The following is a 23,398-nucleotide window of genomic DNA, read 5'->3' on the forward strand; positions in this document are numbered from 1 at the left end:
TATTAAATGTGAAATTCAGAATAAAAACCAGAAGAGTATCTTTTTTTTTTTTTTGCATATAGATACATCATGACATTATTTAAGTATCTTGGAAAAAGAAGGAAAAACACATTCATATAAGTATTAAACCTCAAACTGATAGCAATAATATTCTTAAAATTAATATACATAAATACTTAACAGAAAAACATTACAATGTTTTTACCCCAATTGAGAAATAACTTTACAGGAATCAAGTAATGTTATTTTCAGAGCCAGTTCAAGGGCTCTCAATAATGCAAGCAAAACTGAGTTTTGCCAGCTTAAAAATAAGAACCAGTGAGAAAACAAGGTATAATCACACTGTGCCTATCCCAGAAAAGACAAAAATCGGAGCTAGATGGAGTGCCTTGGTCAATGAGAGAGGAGGCAAAGTGGCGATTTTTGATTGTGAGAGAATTTTCTCCCTGTCTTTCTCTTTGCAGAAAGGTGAAGTGGATATCCAGGCCACAGTCATTTTGCTTCCCAACTTTGCTGTGTCTAGAAAAGTTTCTATTTACTCCTATAATTTGCAAGAGTAATATTGACAGTGCTGTATGATTCAGAGCCTGATACAACTGATCAGGAATCACAGCATCCATATAGAGACATACGCAGAGAAAGATACAATTAACAAGCCCAATGTGACTGTTCTTTACATTTCTTGCATATAAAGCAAGAGAAAAGCAATTATTTTGTTTCACATCTTAGTGCAGAGTATTTATGTTCTTAATTCATCCCCTCATTTTTCTTTTGCACACAGTATTTTTCTATTTTGATGGCTCTTGAATGTTGAACTCTTGGTAATGAATCTAGTTAAAATTTACATGGTTTAGCATAGTATAAAAATATAGCAGGGAATAAAAGTTACTCAGTCTAGGGTCTACCAAACTCGGGTCTCCTCTTCAGAATACATGTAGCAAGAATGCAGTGTGGGCGTTTCATCATTTTAGTAAGTGATAAGTAGATGGACCTTTACTTCAGTGTGTATTCCCCGTAAGAGGTCAATGCTAGCATAAACCCATACAGTATCTATCATGAAAAGTGATCAGCTTGCTGTAGATGTGGTTACAATCCAGGAATAACACAGGCATCTTGAGGCATACCATATCACTGAGTAGTTTTAAAGAAGTTTCATAGGCAAAATCTTGCAGAAATGTGGAAAGTCACCAATAAGTTGATATTACACATCCTGTTCCTCACCTGTAGGGGGTTTATGTTACACATGGTTTTTCAAGATTCTGTAGCATTCAATCATTCAAATGTTGACATTTACCACAGTAAACTATTAGATTTATTGATTATTTTAAACTATCTAAAAAAGTATAGCAAATTTAATCATTTTGAAACAGCAGACATTTATTTTGTAGGTGTCACCACTGCATATATCCCATCTGATAGCAGACAGAAGAACAAAATTCTGTTTCCAATTACTTCAGAATGAGATGAACAGTAACTTGCACCAGTGAAACAGAGCTGAATTAGAACAGGTTTTAAGGGATATGAAATAGTAATTCTATAGGTGTAGTTGTCATCTTTAAAAAGAAACCATCTAAGACTACATTGAGGGAAAGTTGTGCTCAAAGTTCCAAACCTAAGCCCATGGGAGAAACATTCACAGGAGATGAAAACAGACTTTAAAAGAAGAGTTTCTTTCTGTTCCCCCAAATACATATGCTGCCTGTTTCTGATAGCTAGCACTTTGAGTAGCACACAGCAGATTCAACTAAATTGGCTTTCAATAGGCAGAAAAATCTGTTGAACAGAAAACATTTCACCTCATGGTTTTTTAGACTTTGAAGTAGGAGCTGCTGCAGCCAGCTATGCTGAACAGGGTTCCCATTCCTCTGAAACTGTTTTTCCAACAAGATCAAAGCATTTCTAGCTCAAAGAGTTAACATGCCTGCAGTTTATAAATGCAAATAGACAAGTCCTCAGATAACTAATGTATCTAAACAGATGATTGGATAGTGCTAAACAGATATCAACACTAAGAAACAAGATTCTAGCACCACACAGAGCAAAAAGACAATTTTGCTCCCTTAACATCCACAAACATTACAATTTTTAAAAAAGCAAACATACTTTTCAGTACTCCCATTATCCCTCCTCACTCTTTAGTATTCTTAGACAGTACTTTTTTTAGTAAAAATTTTTAAAAGGCAAGGCAAAGATTTGTTATATGGGAGGTAAAGAAGTCTGGAGTTTAGTCTCCTATGACTATGTTCAATTAAACACCACAGCAACAAACCACAAAAATACCCCAAGGAAATTTAGTCTGATTGGCTTAGATCTGAATTATTTATGAATATTTCTAAATTGGAATCTTTATAATAATACTTTTCCTTGATTAGTAAAAAAATAATTACCCAATACATTTATGGACCTTAAGCTTGCACATGCAGGTCAGTGCAATATTTAAAGAAAACTGTGGCCTAATTGCTTTTAAGAAGCCATCATCAAGCAATTAACTAAATCTTACTGATATGCACCTTAGAAATTTGTCATTGTGCCTCTACATTCAAGACACAAAATTACACCAAATGGTGTTTGAAGTGATTGTTTTAAAAAGTGTAAAGTGTCATCATTGGTTTTTATACCCATCTGTCCAGGCAGAAGGGACTACAAGGAGACCAAAGGAATGGAAAAAACCCATCTCTGAGTTTTGTATGCACAGACTTGTGAACATAAAGAGCTGGGAAGTCCATTTTAAACACAGTACATCTCAGTAAAAGTAAACTGTTTTATGGTAACTTCACCAGGCTCAACACTTCAGATGTCAGACTTTCTCACCTCCAGTTAACCAGGGTTGGGAGGAGCATTTCAGAGAAAAAAGATATACTTTTCTTCCTCAGATTACTCCAGGGAAGATGGTAAAGTAGTGAGATAAATTTAGCCGGACAAGAATTTATTAGTTCACTGTAGAAAAAACCAAGGAGATTTCACTTGCCTGCAGGACTGCAGTCAGCAAGCTTTCATACTGAACTGCAGATGGGATCTGGAGACAGATACATGTTGATTATTTTAAAATCAAGATAATTCTAGCTTGCAATACTAATGCAGTACTCTAATTTACATCTTTGCCTCTGCTAATTTCAAACCTCAGAGTGTTGAGGTTAAGCTTCATCAAATCTTTTACAGCATTATAAGTATAAATTATTAGCAAATATGTAAACTAAAGCCCACCAAGGATATATGGCAAAATAGAGAGCAGATCCCGGAAACTGTGGTTGCTGGTCTTCTGGTTTAAGGGAAAAACTACAGCATTTGGGTCTGGAACATGCAGCTCACCAATACATGTCTGCTAGGAGAGATGACAACTGTGACTCCTCTTTAGGGCTGCCCAGTTTAGTGTACCACTCCCACCCATACTGGGGCTGCATCAACCCTACTGTTTCTGAAAAAATTATCATCAAGGCTAAGCATCCAATATATTTGATGAGGTCAGCTAAAAATGCCTGAGAAAAGCCAAACAAGTGAAGATGTAAGTAGTTTCAAATATTGAGTCTGATTTTCCATTACCTTGCATCTTTTATCATTTACATCTTTGCAAAATGGTATCAGATCAAAACAGACTCTTTGGAAGTAGCCATGTTATTTTATCCACACTTTGCAAGGCTCTAAGGTATCAGAGAGTCTGTCTTCCTGACCTCAGAAGTCCATAAAAAGAGGCATCAGGAGACATTTTAAACTAAAAAACAGAGTACTTAATCTTCTGACATTTCTTCTTTAAGAAACTGTTCACAAGGAGACCAAAAAAAAGTGCTACTGTATGCCAAGAGAGGGAACATACACTTGTGAAGCAAATAATCCTGTTGAAATGAAGTCCCCATCCAAAATACACTTTCAAGTATAATCTTGGTATTCTTGGTTCCTATGAATAGGATTTTTTTTTTTAATTTGCCTTTATTCTTAGAAGAATGCACTTATCTAACTTGAAAGTAAAAGTAGATAAAAAGCTTAGAAAACTGACAACTACTGATTTTTCAAAATGCAAGACACTAACAGGAAGAAATATGCAGAGAGTTATTGATATCTGTATATATATCTGTCTATATATAGGTACACACACACACAAGTAGCTAAAGTTAAACTACAGATGACAAAGATTTGATTAGGGTTTAAAATTCAGAATTTGAATAACACCTCCTGCCCAATTTTCCTAAATGTTATTTTTTGATACTCAGCTAATGTGATTTATTTTTCCAGCTGTTAATGTCTTGCCTCTGCTTTTCTATTGTACCACAGGACAGGAACAAAACACTATGGACAGCTTTGGCAGAACACTGGCGACGCGGAAATAAAAACTCACTGAAGAACAAACACCTGCATGTTTTATTCTATCTTTTTTGTGATTACACTTGAAACTTTCAACAATATTTTTTTGTACTTAATTTCCCTTTTTAATTTCTCACATAGAAGATATTATTTGGCACTTGAGTAGCCCCCCTGTAGTTTTGAATTCCTACACTGGAGAGGTGAACAGTTAAACTCCCATCTCTCCTGCTCTTGATGCTTGGCTGGGGACAGTTTTCAATAGCAGGTTAGAAGGCAACCGCCCATCAATCCATAATGTAAGAATTATAATCTCCAAATAAAACAAGAATTCTTCCTTTTTGCACAAGTACTAAAATGTTTTCAAGTTTGCAACAAATCAATAAGTATTTCATTTTGCTATTTCTGAAAAAAAAAAAGAATCTCAAGGGGACTTTGCAAGAAAAACCCAGTAAAGAGCAGCATGAAACCAATGGTCCTTTCCCATACACCTGAGTTTACAGCAATTATGACTCTTATCTGGAGTGTGAGATGACTCTTGTTAAAATGCACCTCATATCTAATGTCTCCATGATGAACTTCATCCTGCCTCTTTTACATGACAGAAAGAATGCTTTTACCATGCTGCAACTGATCTCTCAAAGTCCTAGTCCTCTTCAAGCTGTTCAATTTTACATGAAACACTGAAATATTCATTGGAACAAATAGAGAGCATTGAAAATGAGTCTATAGCTTTGGGGTTAGGGCACTCAGTTGGCAGGGCAACACCTGAGTGTCAATACCTTTTCAAATGAATATTTAATTATTTATACAAAATCGAACAGCTGCAATAAGAGAGAGAGATATCTCCTGCCAAATGGGTTAGAGCACGTTCCAGAGACAATTTGAGGTAAATTATTCCAGAAAAAGCACTAGACGTATTCAGCCAAATCCAGCAGCTGAAGGAATTTTCTTCAGTGAGGAAGCATAGTAAATCTAACCCTGAAACGAGGTTTAATAAAACAGTCTTCTAATAATGGTAACAATTACAATGCTGATTAAAGATTTTGGTTTAAATGTCCATTACGTTCTATTATTTCCCTCTTATACAAACTGTGATAAGCCTTTTTATACTGTAAATCTGAATTTCTATATGTAAGCTGTTTGAAGTTATGAAAAACCTAAAAAAAAAAGTTATTAGTTTTCATTTTACCTATTTATCTACTCTTTCCTTTTACTATTACAGTTACCCATAATACTTTAAAATAGATGGCTTAGCTTTTCCTCATTTTAAATATTGTTTATTTAATATCTTTCTAATTAAAATCGTAAGTCTTTATTGCCAAAATAAGTTTATTTTTTCTTTGAAACCCATGCTGATGTAAGTTAGGCAAGGTAAGGTACTGTGTTTTTCTAAAATCAAATAAAATAACATTGAGCTTTTGACCAGAGCTTGAAAAACTTTTCTACCCAAGTCAATATTCTGACAAATAAAGGTCAGGTGTGTCAGACACAAAACCATTTCAGTAAAATGAGACTGCAGTTGCTGATAGCTTCAGTTACCTACATTTTTGCAGGTCCAAACCAATTTTACCCCATTTTCAGCAATGTCCAAGAGGTTGTGTGTAGTTTCTCTAGCCGCAGAACCATTCACAGTCAGAAATGGAAAGAAAATCTATTTCCCAGAGTTCAGGACACAGTTTAGGAATCCCATCCTTAATTAATTTACTTAATCCCTTCTTGAACCCATTGATACTTTTGATCTCTACAGTGTCATGTTGCAGAGACAACAATTACAATGCAATTGAATTCACTGCCTGGGATTTTGCTGGCATCTTTTTGTTTCATTGACCATGCTCTCTCAACACAAACTCTGTATGTAAGATAAATTGCTTTGAAAGAGTATCTTTGTATAATATTCCTTCAGTGATTTTGGCTGGTTTTTAATACTAAAATCAATATTTAACCTAGTCACAAAAATGAAAATCATGAATAATTTTAAAATTCTCTCAACTGCCACAAACATCTGAGGGAAGTAACTGAAAAACCAAAACTAGCTGAAACAAGATTGGGAAAAAGAAATATAAGTGAGTGTGCCACAGCTTTAAACTAATTAAGGTAACGCATGAATTTCTAGGATATATAATGGATGGCAGCATATACTTTACAGTTTACTGAGCTCTATCGATAAAGCCATCAACATTTTTCACTCAGACAAGGTTTCATGTTCCCGTTAAACAGCAAGCTAAACACATTCCATCTTCCTCTCTAGGACGCAATCATAGCCATCAATACAATTCCAAAGCTACATCCTTCCCTAAATGCTGACCGTGTACAGTAGAGAACCTGTCCACTTGTTTGCTTTTCCATTTAAAGCAAGCAGCAAAAGTCTTGTGTCTTAGCAGCAAACATACTAGAAACAATTTGTCAGCTTTTGCAGTTTAACACACACTACGGACCCTTTACTCTGCACTTTGTGAAACAGCACATTCAGATCAATCCATCAACATCCAGGACATTTCAATATTATGAAAAGCTACTTAGGAAAGCTAGATCACACAAAGCTTTGTTAACCCTACTTATCTAAAATAAGCATTGAAATTACAACCATCTTTTTAATTTATAACTCTTTTTCCTTCCTACCCTTCACCACAAACTTACATTCACTCACACATGCATACACTCTTACACCCCTTTTTACACCTTTTGTCTTTAACTGATTTTCATGCAGAATGAATAAAGCTGTGAAACTTTCTGCTATGAACAGCCCAATGGACCCAGAGACAGAACAGTCAAATTTCTGTAAAGCACTTTGGAGTATGTCTCCATAATGCCACTAGTTTGATTTTTTTTTTTATTTATTTAAAAAAGTAAGAAAATTCTGAGGTGAAGAATGGACATGTCCAAAGTGTCAGCAGAGATAAAACTTAGCATGTGTATGGAAAACACCTGCAGGACATTTCAGGATGGCTTCTCTGTAGAGCTGCAAAGGTTACCTTTTTGTTAATACCCAGTTTCTCACAATGGCTGATTCAGAAGCAGCTGTTACATTGAGGCATTTTCTTAGCTATTTTCCAATGGATGAATTAACTAAGACTGCACTGAAAAAATCTGAGGCCTTGATAAAAATATGAGATAAAACAAAAATCAAAGTTGAAATTCGAGATAATTTTGTGACTGATCTCAGATTAAACAGTCAGTCAGTTTTACATCTTTGTACAAATTATTTCTCTACCAAAGAGTAGAAGAAAAGATGTTTTAGATTAGCTTTTTTGGGTACTCTCTTAAGTATGATGAAAAAGTAATGAGCAAAAGTAAAATTACACTTCTGAAAAAGGATCCTCAGTCACTGAAAGATAGGATCTAAAATGCCTCAATAAAAACCCCAAACATTTGAGACAGAATGGCCCATATATTTCCAAGGCAGAGTCAAACAAAAAGCAGCACATGGAGCAACCATTAGACAAGACAACCTGTATTATCCACCAAAAGGTTCAAGAAATGCAATTGATTTCCAATCATTTGCAAGTACAAACAAGAGAAATTGGCACCACCTGCTCAGATAAATCACTGACTGCAGCAACTCAATGCTGTTGCAGCTTTAACAATGGTATAAAAGTCCACACATTACCAAACCTGTGTTAACCCTGATTACAAAAGTCACAGACTGCAGATGGTAAATAAGAAAGAGAAAGGATGGAAATTTATCCTTACTAGAGGAAAATTATCCTTACTAGAGAATATGCAAATACTATAATGAGGTAAACTCACTGGAGACAATACCATTTAACAGTATGGGGGAAAGGCCACTTGGCTTTGGGTTAAAAATGTGACAAACCCTCAAGATGATCATAAGATTTCAGTAGGGCAGAGAACTGAAAAAAATAAGAAAGAGTTTGAGAGTGTATTCCAAAGAACAGCCAAGCACCAAAGAAGTGAATCTAACCAAAACATGTGACATCTTAGAATTTTTTTATTTCTTTTGTAGCAAAGACTGAAAGCTTTTTGAGCAAGAGCTCCTAAAAGTTGGAAATTCTGTTCTGAAAATCTACACTGGGTTTGCGTGGCAAGGTTTTGGTAGTAGGGGGGGCTACAGGGGTGGTTTCTGTGAGAAGCTGCTAGAAGCTTCCCCCATGTCCAACAGAGCCAACACCAGTCGGCTCCAAGATGGACCCACCACTGGCCAAGGCCGAGCCCATCAGCGATGGTGGTAGTGCCTCTGGGATAATGTATTGAAGAAAGGGGGAAAGACCTGCTGCACAACAGCAATTGCAGCTGGGAGAGAGGAGTGAGAATATGTGAGAGCAACAACTCTGCAGCCACCAAGGTGAGTGAGGCAGGAGGGGGGAGGAGGTGCTCCAGGGCCGGAGCAGAGATTCCCCTGCAGCCCCTGGTGCAGCCCCTGGTGAGGCAGCTGTGCCCTGCACCCAGGGAGGCCCACGGGGGAGCAGAGACCCACCTGCAGCCCGGGGGGGACCCCACGCCAGAGCAGGGGGATGTGCCCGAAGGAGGCTGTTTGCTGGCAGGACTTGTGACCCTGCGGGGGACCCATGCTGTTCCTGAAGGACTGCAACCCTATGGGAGGGACCCACATTGGAGAAGTTCATGGAGGACTGTCTTCCGTGGGAGGGACCCTGCACTGGAGCAGTAGAAGAGTGTGAGGAGTCCTCCCCTTGAGAAGGAAGGAGCGGCAGAAACAACAGGTGATGAACTGGCCACACACCCCCATTCCCTGTCCCCCTGTGCCACTGTGGTGAGAAGGTAGAGAAAATAGTGAGTGAAGTTAATCCCAGGAAGAAGGGAGGGGTGGAGGGAATATAATTTAAGATTTGATTTTATTTATCATTATTCTACTCTGATTTGATTGGTAATAAATGAAAATAATTTCTCCACATCAAGTCTGTTTTGCCCATGGCAGTAATTGGTGAGTGATCTCTCCCTGTCCTTATCGCAACCCACAAGTCTTTTTTTTATATTTTCTCTCCCCTGTCCAGCTGAGGAAGGGGAGTGACAGAGTGGTTTTGGTGGGCACCTGGTCCACCAGCATCCAGCCACAGTCAACCCACCACAAAATCTCAAAATAAAGAGAAGAGCCGGAATAACAACTAGAATTAGCCATTAGAAAAAGACTTATGTTTGAACCTTCCCAAAATAAAATGGCTAAGAGAAACATTGCAGTTCCTTGAAGGAGAAAACGGTTTATGACACAAAAGCATTTTATGCTGCTGAGAATACTACTATGCAAATATAAGCAGTTAATGTAAGAAAGTACAAACCACATATAATCCCCAAGGAAAGGACTAGCACAGCTTATTTTTAAATAAATATATCAATACATTTGTATTAGTGGCTGATGCACCACTATTTCCTTAAATGCACAGTCAGCTTTGACTTTAGAGTGTGGTTTTGGAGTTTTGTCCTTTAATGTTCTTCAAGTATTCATTCTTTAATTACAGCAAGGAGAGCTTAGCTATTGGAAATGATTTGTCCCTTAGGTATAAGAAATATGATAAACCAAAATGTACTTGTCATCAGTCCTCAGTCCAGAGATGTTGTGAACACAGAGCAATCAATTTAAAACACATTATATACCTGCAGTGTTTCTTTAAAGGAAAAACACCTTACATTGAAGTATTTTCTAAAACTGAACCTTTGTATATATGATGACTGACACTAAACCACAATAGTTCACAAAATTTAAGTTTCAAAAACAATTGCCAAGATTATTTAATCATCTTTCATAGAAGTCATACAACGAAAGAGGGAAAAAGAATTTTATGCATGCAATTTTACATGTTTCTTTTAAATTATTGTCTTTAGGAAATTTCGAATCCAGGAGAAAAAGCTATAAAATACTTGAGTGGGTTTTTTGGATGAAAATATAGAAAGAACAGTTGTTTAGTGTTATTAAGCTCTACTAATGCTTTCATTATAATTTTAAAAAGTCAAACATACGTAATTTGTCAAATATTGAGAGAACTGTCATTATGCTAATGCTCTTCATTTGCATTGTTAAAATGCAATTGTTGTTTCTTTGGTATGAAAAGGAAAATTGTATCTGGCAAAACATTTCCACCCCCACAACAGAGCAATGGATCATTTCCACCAATGTAAAATGAAGTGAGGTATTTCATTAACATAGGCAAAGCAGCTATGCATCATCAGTTTGAGTTCATGGTCAAAAGGAAACCTGTACTCTGTGTAATTTAATGAGTAAAATAATCTAATATGTGACTTTATCAATTGCCTAATTCAGTTTTGTGAAGGACTTCCTAGCAGCTTAAACAAGGACAGAAAAGGAAAGTAACTCAAATGCTGAACTGCAGAGAGACAATAAGAAACAAAATGCAGTCATCTGATGGAGAACAGATACTATTGCCACAAAATTAGTAAAACTGAGACACAGCACCACAAAACTACACCAAATTAAACAAAAATTGTGAAAGCTGGAAATTGTGTTCAATGGAATGTTGATGGTATTTCTTAAGCTATCTCCATTTATTCATTTTCCCCAATAGCTAACCCATTCTCATGGTGTGAAAATTTCTTAATGGTCAAGATTTTTTTAAAATTTAGCCTTGAAAGCAAAATCTATAATTACTAAAGAGAGAGACAAAAGCAATTAATAGAGAGACTTCATATTTTGCGTCTGTTGTGACTGAGTGATTCCCCTCACTGACTGCATTGTCAGATGTAATATTGCACCTGAAAAAGAAAAACCAAATAAGCAATACTTTTTCCCCAACAAATGCTTATGGTGGCATCTCCAGTTTAACCATCAGAGACTAGAAAAGAAAGACTAGTGTAGTGTTCAGTATTAATCAATGTTTGGTTTGCAAAGTTTTCTTTTTTTCCCCTAATTCCAACAGTATGACAAGAGCTGTATAGTACATTACCCACAGTGTCTCAAACACGTATCCCATGAAGCCCAAGTAGCAAATACCACATTGTTCCATCTAAAGAAAAGTCCAGTTACACAAAACGAGCAATAACGTAATTCACAGATACTACAAACCTAGCAGTGAAATTTTGTAATGATGTTAAAGTGTTTTTCTGTCAGAGAGATATGGAACAGTGATTTTTTTCCCTTGATTCCAAGGAAATGTGGGTTATAACTTCACGCTGTTTATCTCCTCCAATAGCTTTGGAACACATTCCTCAATTTTAACACAATTTGACAGAGGGATATGGCCTCAGAGATATTATGTTCCCACAGGTTTTGTGACACTAAGCAGATGGCAAGAGGAGAGAGATCTTTACGTAATCACATTACATACCCCACTGGGAGAAAGGCTTCAGAGTATACATATGCTTTCTTAAAATACAGAGTATTTCCAGGAAAGAGAACTTATGCCCCAACCAGACAAACAGCTTCCTAGTTCTAGTGCTTATGAAGTTAACTTGCTATGAAGGAGAGGAAGTGGTGGAGACATGTTTATTTGTTATCTCCTACCTGACTTTGGAGATTTTCACTTCCTAGCAAGTTTGACGACTTCAGTAGTAGCAATAACACTGACAGGTCACAATTCAAGATTCATTGGTGCAGTTCTGCAACATCACTGTGGTAAGCAGAGATCAGAACAGGATTCTTTTTCATTTCAGATTGGGTTTTTTTACAACTCATGACTGTATTCTGATATCTTTTAAATTGTTTTTCTCCAAGACTGTAGAACTTTAGCAGCAAATGACTATTTCCAGTGTTTATAATACACTGTAAAAAAGTGTCAACTTTGCATACTTTTACCCTTCTTTTCTGAGGTTACTGACTAGTAGCGCTAGTCACAATTTTTGTGAAGCTATTCTAATATATGTTATTTTTAAACAAACATGTAGGAGTCAATATACCAATGGAAAGCATGAGGAGCAGTGTATTTCAGACAGATATATGCTGTTCCACTGGGGAGAACTATCTCGTGACTATGTGGGGAGTTCATAGCTACTTTAGCTGCCTACTGCAATTTATTTAAAAAAAAAGATTCATAAAACATTTCACTTCTTAATCAACATTACACTATGGAAGGTTGGATGATATGTGTGCCAAGGCCAGCATACAGCTGAACCTCCTCAGGGTTACACAGAGTTGGAAGGAACAAACTTTCCTAATAAACTTATTCTTTTCACTTCTAAATAAACTGCATCTGCTCCACTTTCTTTGATTTGCCCCAAGTGTACAAAGACACAAAATCACCTTCTCCTCCTTAGCCAAACTTTGTTCCACCTTTCTTGTCAACTGTAATTTCAAAGCAGACTCACTGAAATTAACCAAAAACTTTTAAAGAGTACAAAAGCAGAACTGAAAGCTACATTTACAATAAATACCAATATTCTCAAATTCAAACATATTTAAATTATAGGAGATAGTTTTCATGCAGAGCCAAATAGTATTAAGATAAGTTACTATCTGATTCTTCTATAACTACAGTGAAATTTGAAGCTGCCACAACAGTTTTAAAGAGAATGTCTCTCAGTTTGCACATAAAGTGCAGAATGTTGTTAATAATTTGTTGATTATTGGTAGTTTATATGCTTTGCAAACTTCATTAAACCATCAAGCCTTTTCTATACAAGCTTGTTTCTAAATGGAAAGCTTTATCATTTACATTGGTATAACTTCCTGCAGTAAAAGTAGTTCTCCAGTTTAGCTGACTTTTTGTATGCTGGATAACCAAATCTAAACCATAAATGACATTCTTAACAGTGTCTGCATGAAGAATAGCACAGTTATACAACCCCAAATTCATACCATAGCTGATAGATGTATAATTTTCTTTGTAGGCAAGATTAGAAGGGAGCATCACCTAGGATGACAGGTGATTTTGTGTAATCAGACAAACGTGAATTTGTCTAAACAGACAAACAATATAAAATGCTTGGGGGAAAATCAGGCAAAGAAGTCTGTGTAAAATTTTATTTTACTGAGTTAGACTAAGAAATTTCAATATTACTAATGACTTTCATACTGTATACAGGGAGGTTATTCTCTTAACCTTCTGAGCATCTCCCTGGCTCTGAATATTAGGCCTCTCTTGAAATCTCACTTGTACCCTGTGCCCCCAAACTTTTGGAAAAAAGTGCCAATGTTCTTCAAATCCAATTTCATTTTCTCTTAGATGTTCTGTTAAAGTGTGTTTCATCCTTGAATCATCTGTTAAGGAAAGTTTAAACTGTGTTTTCATTCTTGTCTTTCCAGTCAAATGATAATTTAAAATGGCTGATTCCAGATCGAGATGGTGAAAAAATGTCTCATGGCCTAAAGGTATAAAAGGTAACTTTGAGAGTTGCAAATACAAGAGCTGGAAAACTGTAAACAAAAAAAGTACTTCAAATACTGAAAGAAATCTGCATTTCTTAATGAATGACCTCAGACAGCTACTACAAATATGTCTATACTGCATACAAGATGAGTGACAACAGTATAATGAGATGTGCAAACTAATTTTAAACTGCTTAATCTGGATACCATTTATAAAATAATTATACAGCTCAGAGCTCAAGTTAAGCTTTCCTGCCCAAAAGCACCTCATCTGGCCTTTGGCGAGGATACCACTTGCAATACTGAGCATGAGGTATGTCTTATACCCTCTCAGATTGAGCTCCTCCTGTCCCTTCTGTTCATTGTGTGTTCAAACATCTACAGTGTTTAGAAAAGCTGTAGGACAGTAGCCCAACACAATTCATATTCCAACTTTGAAATGCAGAATTCTGAGTGCTTAATATGTGGGAAGCATACACAGTGAATGAAACAACCAGACTTCATATTTTCAGTTTGACAGCTAATCTGTTTTCAATTCTGTCTAGATATCTTGACTCTATCAAGGTTTAGGTCTTTCTCTTTTAACATTCAAACTCTTGCATGTCATCCCACCTGCTCTCATCTCAAGGTTTTGCATACCAAAGATTCAGTAGGTCTCAGTCTTCAACCTCTCGCATAACTAAAGGCATGCCTTTGAAAGATAGTTTCATAAATGTTCTCAGTTGGGTAGTCTCTCCTCAGAATTAATGTTGTTTCAAAAGCAAGTGCAGCACTTCTGCCAGCAGAAGACAAATTTGCTCTCTATTTTGAGCTTCAGATAAATCTTAAACACAGCTGAAAGCGTTCAAGTCATCAAATGAGAGCACATACAGCACTTGCATAATATCTATCAGCATATGGCTAGCAGAGCCTGCTTAGGTCACAAGGGTGGATCTTCACAAAGTGAATGAGCACAGTTTGTTCAGATTTTTAGGCTTGTTTAAAAAAAGATCTGTTTCAATTCCAGGACTAGTTATTTTCCTGTGTGAAATCCTGGCAGCATACCATTTTCTTAGAAGCTGTAATTTGGAACTGTGGCTTTTTTCCACTAATGGGAAAATCTCAAAGGCTTTGGGAATTTAGTGGAGATTATATATGCATTTAAAAATTCAGAGGATTGCTCCAACTGCCTGAGCTACCTGAGTTTGAACCATTTGTTCTTAGCTTTCACAAAAACAACTGGTAGACATCGTTGTAGATTGGGTTTGAAATCAGGTATGTTACTGCTGGCTACATTTTTATGAGCCTTTTTTTTTCCTGTTCTGTTACAGGAAATAAATTTGTAATTATTTTCTCTATAACCATATCCTTTCCTGAAATAGTGAGTGTGCAAAACATGCTTATTTGCTTTAGTAGACAATGTGTTTATTCCTCCATATTTTGAAAACATGTATTTTCACAATTTTGTGTCCTCCCTTATAACCTGAGTTCAGCCGACAGCTGTCTAAGCAAAACAATTCGTAAAAGAATCACTGGACCAGAGAGATATTGAAGCCTGCACAGAAAAACATTAAGAAACAGGACACAATATAGATAATCTGTGTGAGGGCAAGGCAGACAAATGATTATGGCAAATCTAGCCTTTGAAAGTATGCCAACCATCTGATTCAAAAATTGAGAGGACTATTATAATATATAGCATGTTATTTTGTTCTTCTGTGAAAACATGCCAATTCTTACTCTATAAAGTTGGTTTTGCATAGATTTGGAATAATATTTTTTATTTTGTCTAATTGATTGTAACTATGTGACTGCAGGAAAGCACTGTCCTCAAAAACATATCCTCAAAATTACATTTCTGAGTAAGTCCCATGCAAATTAATTATGCTCCTAAATCCTTCCAGCAGCTTTCGAGCTCTCTCTCTCTCGCTGTAAGTTAAAATCTCATACTGTTTCTGTGGGACACCTCTCAGGTGAGAGGGATACTTCCCGCACCACATCCTAGATGGACACAGGGAGTTCCTACAGGTCTAACTGCATCTGCAATTTGCATCCCATTTTTCCTGACCACATCAGTTCTGTACACCCAACTGTACGTGTTGGATAGATGTTTTTGCTTCTTGGAAAAGTAGCATTTCTTAGAGGGGTAAAGATACCTGTTTAGGATGATGGACTACAAAAAATTCTTCTGTGCCTCTGCCTTATTTAAAAAACACATCCCCCCATAAATGCTTCAAATATTTCCAGCTTACTGTAGAAAATCCTTCTTACAGGTATGAATACTCCCCACCAGAATCCTCATTTTATATATGTACTTGACAAGGTAATGCCCTACAGAGATTTTCAAGCTAGCTGAAATTATAGAGAAGTACAGACTAAAAAACCATTGTAATATGAAGATAGGCAGACCTACAAGCTTACAGAACTAAACTGCTGTCAGTACTTGAGCTGGTCCAAGGTAAGGGTACATAGGCTAGCTGATATACCCTCTGCTACATGTGGAATTAAAACCATTTTACTGCACCATTCCTGTTGTTTAATTTTAAAGCAACAAATTAAAGCTTAATAAACCTCTAATTATCTTGCTTTATCATAAATTATTTAAAAGACATTTCACATATTCCACAGCAAACTGAAATCCTTCAGTTCTTTGGCACACAAATAGCTCATTTCAAATATTTACAGAGGAACATGCCAGAAACCTAGTTCAAAGGAAATTTGACAAATCAGAAAAGTTTTCCTAAAATATAATCTCAAACATATGCTTCCTTTAGCTCATGCAATTTCTGAGTGCAGGCTGAAACTGATAGCTAATGAAGAATGAACAGAAAAAGCTACAAGTTTAATATGAAAATTAAATACTCTGTGAAAAGATCAAGTTTCATTTCCATTAAGGAAGAAATTCATCTTTAGTTCCAGTGGAAGCAGGACTGACTTCCAAATGGTGCCAGATTTCACTGATGCGGTGCTTGACATTAGAGACACAGTGAGGAAGATACAGTGCACCACAGAACATAGGATTTAAAATGTGCTTTCTATTTGGTATTCATTTTTAACAGTCACTTTGGATCCAAACCTAAAGTAAGATCGCTTAAAATTGAGAGTTAAAAGAAAGAAACAAAGAAATCTGTGGTTTTAGAAGAAAGCTTGATAATATTTAAACTTATGTTCAGTGTTTTCATTACTTTTTTTTCAGTCAGAAAAGTCAGGCCTCCTTAGTGTTAAGCTGTTATAGTACAACATTATTCAAATGCAAAAGTTTTCTTCCTCTTTACCGTGCCTTGCTTCTTTATGCCCAACAGTGCTTTCAACTCATCACTCAGTGTCAGAACACATACCAACATGTGTAACAACACATCTTCTGGAAAGAAAGTCCTCATATTTTCTTGCAGCATCAATCATTTCATCCTTCTTATAGTCAGACCTGAAGCTGATAACTGCACTGGGTTAAAAATGTGTTCTGAATAAATGTTCAAAATGATGGCTCCCTATAAGCTTTACAGCCTACTATGAAGTAAAACTTTTTTTCCAGTCTAAAGTCAGAAAAGATCCAAACCTACACTAAACAACCTTACTCAAATTGTAGTGTTTCACTTTATTCTACCAAAACTAGGAACCTGATGGTGTTACAGCAGCACAACAGCTACCTTATAATAGCTAATCATAAATAGCATCTTTTTCCTTCATCCCATCACCTGCTGTGCTCAGAGAAGTCTGCTTCTGGAGCAAGCCTGTTATTTCCACATTATTTATTTCATAATAGCAGTATTCCTGTTGATAATTTCTGTGAAGACTGAATGAAATACATGCCTAACAACCGATATTTGCTGCTCCCAAAAGCCAGCATGGTAATGCAGCTACATTTTGTGAACTGTTTAAGAGTTACATGGATCCCTTCCCCTTAATCCTGAACCTGGACTAAAGATGATGCAGGTGTTTGGTAAAAAGAAATTAGAAAGACTACATACACAATGTATATTAAGAGGCTCAAACCAGCTATCTGTTGCAAGTAAATTATGACATCATTTATTAACTCTAATCACACGTGGTCCAGATGCAGAAAAGATATTTTTAAATGCTGGTAAACAAGTTATAGTCTCAGTAAGAAAACTTGGTTAACAATCTCGTCAGTTTTGGTGAAGATATAAAATACCTTAGAGATGAAAACCAGATGTTTCAGAATTTGCCTGAGCTGTCAGAGAAACACCAGTAATACAAGTTAGAGAATCCACTTAACATCCACTGCAGATCTGACATAGTACGCTATTTAATTAGAGTCTGACGGGATGAGAGGGAACACTATTGGCTCTGACAGATTCCTTCCTGCTGTTACCAAGGAAGTCTTTTACTAGAGAGGAGTAGGTATACCCTATTCCCAGAGAGATCGCAGGATCCAGGCAAACAGATTTTGGCAGATGCCCACCAAAGCAGAGGAGGTGCAAGAGGCAACTTCCAGGCAGCGGCACTAATAGCCAAGGGGGCTCTTGAACCAGAGCTGCTGGGGACAGAATAGGGTAGTCACGATTATGTTGGCTTTATCCTGCCTTCTCTCTCAACTTCAGAGGAACTTGAGTCAGACAAGAGAAGTCATACACCAGGGCCCCAAACCAAGAAATTAGGAGAACTGTTCCTAAAGGATTACCCTCCAGCTCAGCTACACAGATGAGAAATTAAGAGCAGCGTTCACATAGGACTCGAGATCAGGGTCTCTGATAAACGTAGTACTAAGATTAAAAAGTATTCCAGATGTAAATGGTCCGGTGGTCTCTGTTAACAAGCAATTTAAATATACAGCATATATTTCAAATATATGATACAGTCATCATTCTTCACATAGTTATCCTTTTCCAGGGGATTTGGGCAAGTTTCAGAAGAGGAAATGAGCACAAATCCACTATTTGGCTGGATGCTTAAAACACATATTCTGCATCTTGTTTGTAGTCCCTATGAAACCAAGACGTACAACTGGAAAACTCTCCAGTTTCTCTACAGCTCAGAAAACTCTTTCTCCCTGAACACAAGATGGCTTTTCTTTCATAAAGCTTACTGCCAGAAAACAAAATTCTTGGACTATGCCTACTTATAGAACATTTAAATTTTCACAAGCCCCATAGTCACAACATGGTTCTATCTGAATGACAGTAAGATTCAGATACAGAAGAAATAACTCAGATTGTCAACAGATGTATCTACTTAATAATCTGAGCCTTGGTTGTTACTATTATTGATATACAATATCAATAAAAATCTCAAAATAAACTATGAATTATAAATAATAGATGAAGGCACATGTTTAAACACTCAAAAGTCAAGAAACTTCCAAAATCCAAGACAGGTAGTTAGTGATAATTTCTCAATTATCACACAGCACTATGTAGCCAAATAAAAGCCTTAAAAAGCCAGCCTTTATGATTGTGGTATGAACTCGGGCTATATATCACCCTCTTTACCCTCTCCTCCCTATTGGTCTTTCAGGTGTATCAGGAGATCAGAGCACTTTATCCAGAGTAACTTCTGACAAGCATTAAAGAATTCTCCAAAGGGACATATTGAAAATATAATCCCAGGATAACAGAGAGGAAAAGTAAACAGAGATTCACACTGGTTAAGTATTTGGCCTAGATTTGTCCAGTAGTATTTCTTTGCCTGTCCTGCTTGTTTTAACATCCTTAGAAAAGTTCAGATAAGGAATATTTTTAAATGACAACTATTTTTCTGCAGCTTTTATTCTGTACATTGAAGATGTTTATGGGAATCTTAATACGGAATATCTTGACTTTAATAGCTTCTTGGCTTGATATTTTCCATTGAACAGACCATTCTGAGAAGAAGTATGTTTGTCTTCCTGATTTCCTTGTTTTACCTGTAAAGCTGAAACTGTGTGGAAAAGAGAGTCTGTAAGAACAAGCATCTATTAAATTGCAGAACATTGCTCTGTAGGGGCCAAAGAAAACTACTCTTCTTATAGACATTTGTTATTGATACATTTTCTTCCTTTTTTTAAACATCTCTCTTACTGGTTTTGTATCTTTTCCTCTTCTTCTTCCCCCCGTCACTTGAATGACAGGACTGCACTGCAAACTCTGCACTACTCAACTCATTGCTTCCTTCAGACTCCTCATTAGCAGGTTGAATCACCGAATCTCTGGCCTTACTACCACCACCTCCCAACCCCCACCAATATTATTTATCTCCAGTAGTCTCCTTACAGACCACTGACACCTCTACCTCCCAGCAGAGACACAGCAATGCCAGAGAAGAACTCAACGTACTATACCCATGACACAGTTCCGTCCATCCCAAATGAATCCTGCTTAGAATACAACTCACAGCATCTCTGGGTATGATCTACCAGTTGAAAACCAGTGAAATACACATTCACAATGAAGCTAACTTGCTTCTGTTTATATAGTCACATAAATCCCCTAGTCAGCAGGAAAACCAAGATTGCACTACATGTGGAAAAGAAGGGTGTGCTAGTCTTCCATAGAGGGCCATAACAGGAAAAACTCCAGCATACAGGCAAGATGCTTCTGAAAATCAGTAGGGCTACCAGTTCCTCCTTTTTCAGCCTCCTGGCAGACAGATAGGTTTTGCCTTAGATCACATGTGTCATTGAACTGTGCTTTCTCCTTCCTGAAATACAGAAAGCTCTCCCTATTTACAATAAGTGTAGACAACATACGTATAACAAAAGTAAATCTAGATACTGAACCATAATAAGGCACAATTTGGCAGAAATAATCTATTTTTGAGTCATCTGCACAAATAAAATACAGCAACTACCTAAATTTAGCTTTAGCTTCAGATGAATTACACCACTGCTAAATTTAATCATATTCATTGTCTCTGTATTACTTTACCATGCCAGTGGTAGAAATTGCAGTATATGTTAGAGCATACCTCATTAAAAAAAAAATAGCTTCCAGCTACTGAACCTTACATTTGCATTATTCCCAAAATTCCATTCTATCATAATGACATTTGAAGTGAATTCAGAAAGAATTGCTATTGTTTGAATGAATTACCTCCTCTTATAAAGAAAAGATTGCCACAAGCGTAATTAATCTGAAAGTAAATCAGACAATATTTCTAGTACTTACTCGTAGTATTAATGAGATTTACTGTAGATGAAATTGGTAAAATTGGGAATAGCAGGTTCACAAAACATTGTATTCATGTGTTCCAGGAGATTTCAACAGAATGAGCAACAACAATCTCCAGAATACAATTATGCAAATACTTTATTATTTTCAATTAGTTTAAGTTAACTCTATATTAAGCATGCTCTCAAGAGCAAGAAGTTGGATATGAAATGTAATTTTTGTTTCGATATCAATATCGTTATCTTTGAATCTTTGTTTAATGATGAGACATTTATTTGACACTTGTTTGCCATCTCTTAAATCTGTTTGCTTTTGTCTGAGAAAAAAAGCAAGCTGTCTAGTCATCTTAGCAATAGCAGACACAATATCATTGCTGTTTCATGTCACTCTGAAGTATTATTGGCTATTGGTTAACTATTTCTCTGTCATCCAGTAAACTGGAAGTAAAGAAATGATGAGTGGGGAGTTTCATATATATGGTAACAAAGGTAGTGAAAATAACAGAACATAGTGGATCTTTTTCTGTTCAAGCGTTGCTGGCTTAGCTGCTACATTTCAGTGGAGCTCCCACTGAATTCTACAGTCATAGAAAATAAGTCTGAAATAGCTCCTGAGAAGTCATTTATTACTTCAGCCCCATTTCAAGGCAAATATGCATCATATTCAAGTCCTTCCTAACTGGTGTTTATCTAACCTGACTTTAAAACCTCTGAGAATTAAAAGTCAAAAAGCTACTTTGCTGTCTTACCATTAGAAAGTTGTTAATATTTACCTCCATCTGTCTCAATGCAATTTAAGCTTAATAATACTTGTTCTGTCAATCATACACAGGGAGAACAAATTATGTCCTTCTGTTAAATAATCGCAGGTCATTAAGGTCTAAGATGTCTTGTCTGGATTTGTAACCTTTTGTTGCTTGCTCTTTATCTCTCTTCAGGTGGATCATATTTTGCTTCAAATACACTAAACTGACATAACCGTGGCCTCACTAATGCTGTGCAAAGCAGAGATGTTGTTTTACGCATCATCTAAGCTATAGTCATTTTCAAATACAAGCCAGCATGGGCCTGTCCTTCTTGAAATGATTTAAAACTCTAAAGTCACATTCAATTTACAAAGCAGTGTAACACCAAAATCCTTTCCTGAAGAACTGTTACTAATCAATTTATTTTCCCATCCTTGTTTGTGCTGTAGTACTACCATTCACAGCATCTTGCACATACTAGTCTCAAAACTAATACTAATTTTAAAATCACTACCCCGTTTTGCAAAAACTATTTTTATATTCAAATGCTCTTCTCCTGCACATCTGTACACCCTCTCAACATCCATAATGAGAAAATATTTTAAACAAGAATTCCACTCTGCTGCAAGTAAAATAAACCATATGAAATAGAGCAGATTTGGACTTACAGAGGAGCAGGTCTAGGAACAGGCTTAGGGTTAGGAATCAGATCTCAGTTCTTCCTCCTTCCAGCTCTGTCACATAATCAGCAAGCAATGATGAGCAACATTCATTCTATAAACGCTTGATGCCATCTGCAAAAATAGGGATAAACAATTCATGTTTATTTTTAAATACCTCTCTGATATAGATGCAAAAGTATACATATAAGACAATATTTACAAATGATATGCCATGCAATTATTATGTTTATATAATAAAGTTCAAAATTATTTTCATGCCATCTGGATTGAGCAGGGGAAAAATATTTAAAGTTATGATGGAAATAGACTAAGATTTTAAAATAATTCCAGAAAATTCAGGTTACAGACTCTGATCCAGGACATGGATAAGAAAACCACATTGCTGCCAGACATTGTCACTCCACATTTGGAGAGTGGTTTGAAACTGTGTTCTGACTTTGGGAAAACACTGCATTAGAGGTTTAAATCCATCTCTGTATAGATGACTATACAATATCAGTGTGACCAATGGACTTAAGTGCTTCCTGAATGAATATGATTTAAAGGGCTTTCCTTAGCAGAGATCCATACAAATAAAAGGGAAAAGGAATCAAGATACAGTGACTTTCCTGCTGTCTTAAGAACCACAGAATTACTGAACGATTATCTGCCAAATGCTGAACATATGAAGACAACTCAGTTGCTAGTTTTCCTTCACAGTGTGTCACAACCTAATGATCCTTCAGTGTTTTTTCTTTATACTGTTATTTTTCTAATAAATAGCATGAACTTGTTTCTTCTCACCCCCTAAGTAATCATTTATGACAATTTAGTTGGAACAATGTGTTGGTGTTATTTCTCTAGTTCCTCTACAGGAGATGTGCTGGAACATCTTTATCTCACTGACTCATACAGATATGATCTGTCATGTCCAAAAAGATACAAAATTGAAGAACCAGGGCACAAGCGCTTTCCAATTGTCTGCAGCATTTATTCTCTCAGTGAAGTTCTGGAAACTCGCACATCAAGTATGACAGCAATAGCAAGATTTAGGGATATTTGGAAACTTTTCACATTGGCTCCTCATAGTGTAAGTTTCTCACTTTCCAACCATATGTTTCTTGATTCTTATCCATTATTTCCTCTCTCTGCTGCGTAATTTTAAAGCTCTTCTTAACTGACTAGTGCTGTGGTTATACTTGTCTGTGTTTTATTTCCTGAAAATGTCTGACTCTAAAACCCCTAGACCATCCTTCCACATCCACCACCCAGCCAAATTTTGTGGATATCAGTTAAGTTCAGGCACTCAGCACCCAGGATTGAGTAAAATTAACACGGAAAACTTTAAAGTTTTGTCATTTGTAATGAGATGGCTTTAACT

At 36.4% G+C, this 23,398-nt stretch overlaps 1 protein-coding gene across 1 annotated transcript in view; it reads right to left on the reverse strand.

Moving 5' to 3' along the window:
- SPON1 (spondin 1) overlaps nucleotides 1-22,144 on the reverse strand; it is a 360,535-nt gene extending 338,391 nt beyond the window's left edge. The window contains exon 1 of the mRNA XM_074842053.1: nucleotides 22,024-22,144. The gene's annotated coding sequence lies outside the window, so the exon portion shown is untranslated. The remainder of the gene's footprint in view (nucleotides 1-22,023) is intronic.
- Between the last annotated feature and the right edge of the window lie 1,254 nt (nucleotides 22,145-23,398).

The sequence above is a fragment of the Strix aluco genome, chromosome 16 (assembly GCF_031877795.1).
Source record: "Strix aluco isolate bStrAlu1 chromosome 16, bStrAlu1.hap1, whole genome shotgun sequence".
Lineage (NCBI taxonomy): Eukaryota > Metazoa > Chordata > Aves > Strigiformes > Strigidae > Strix > Strix aluco.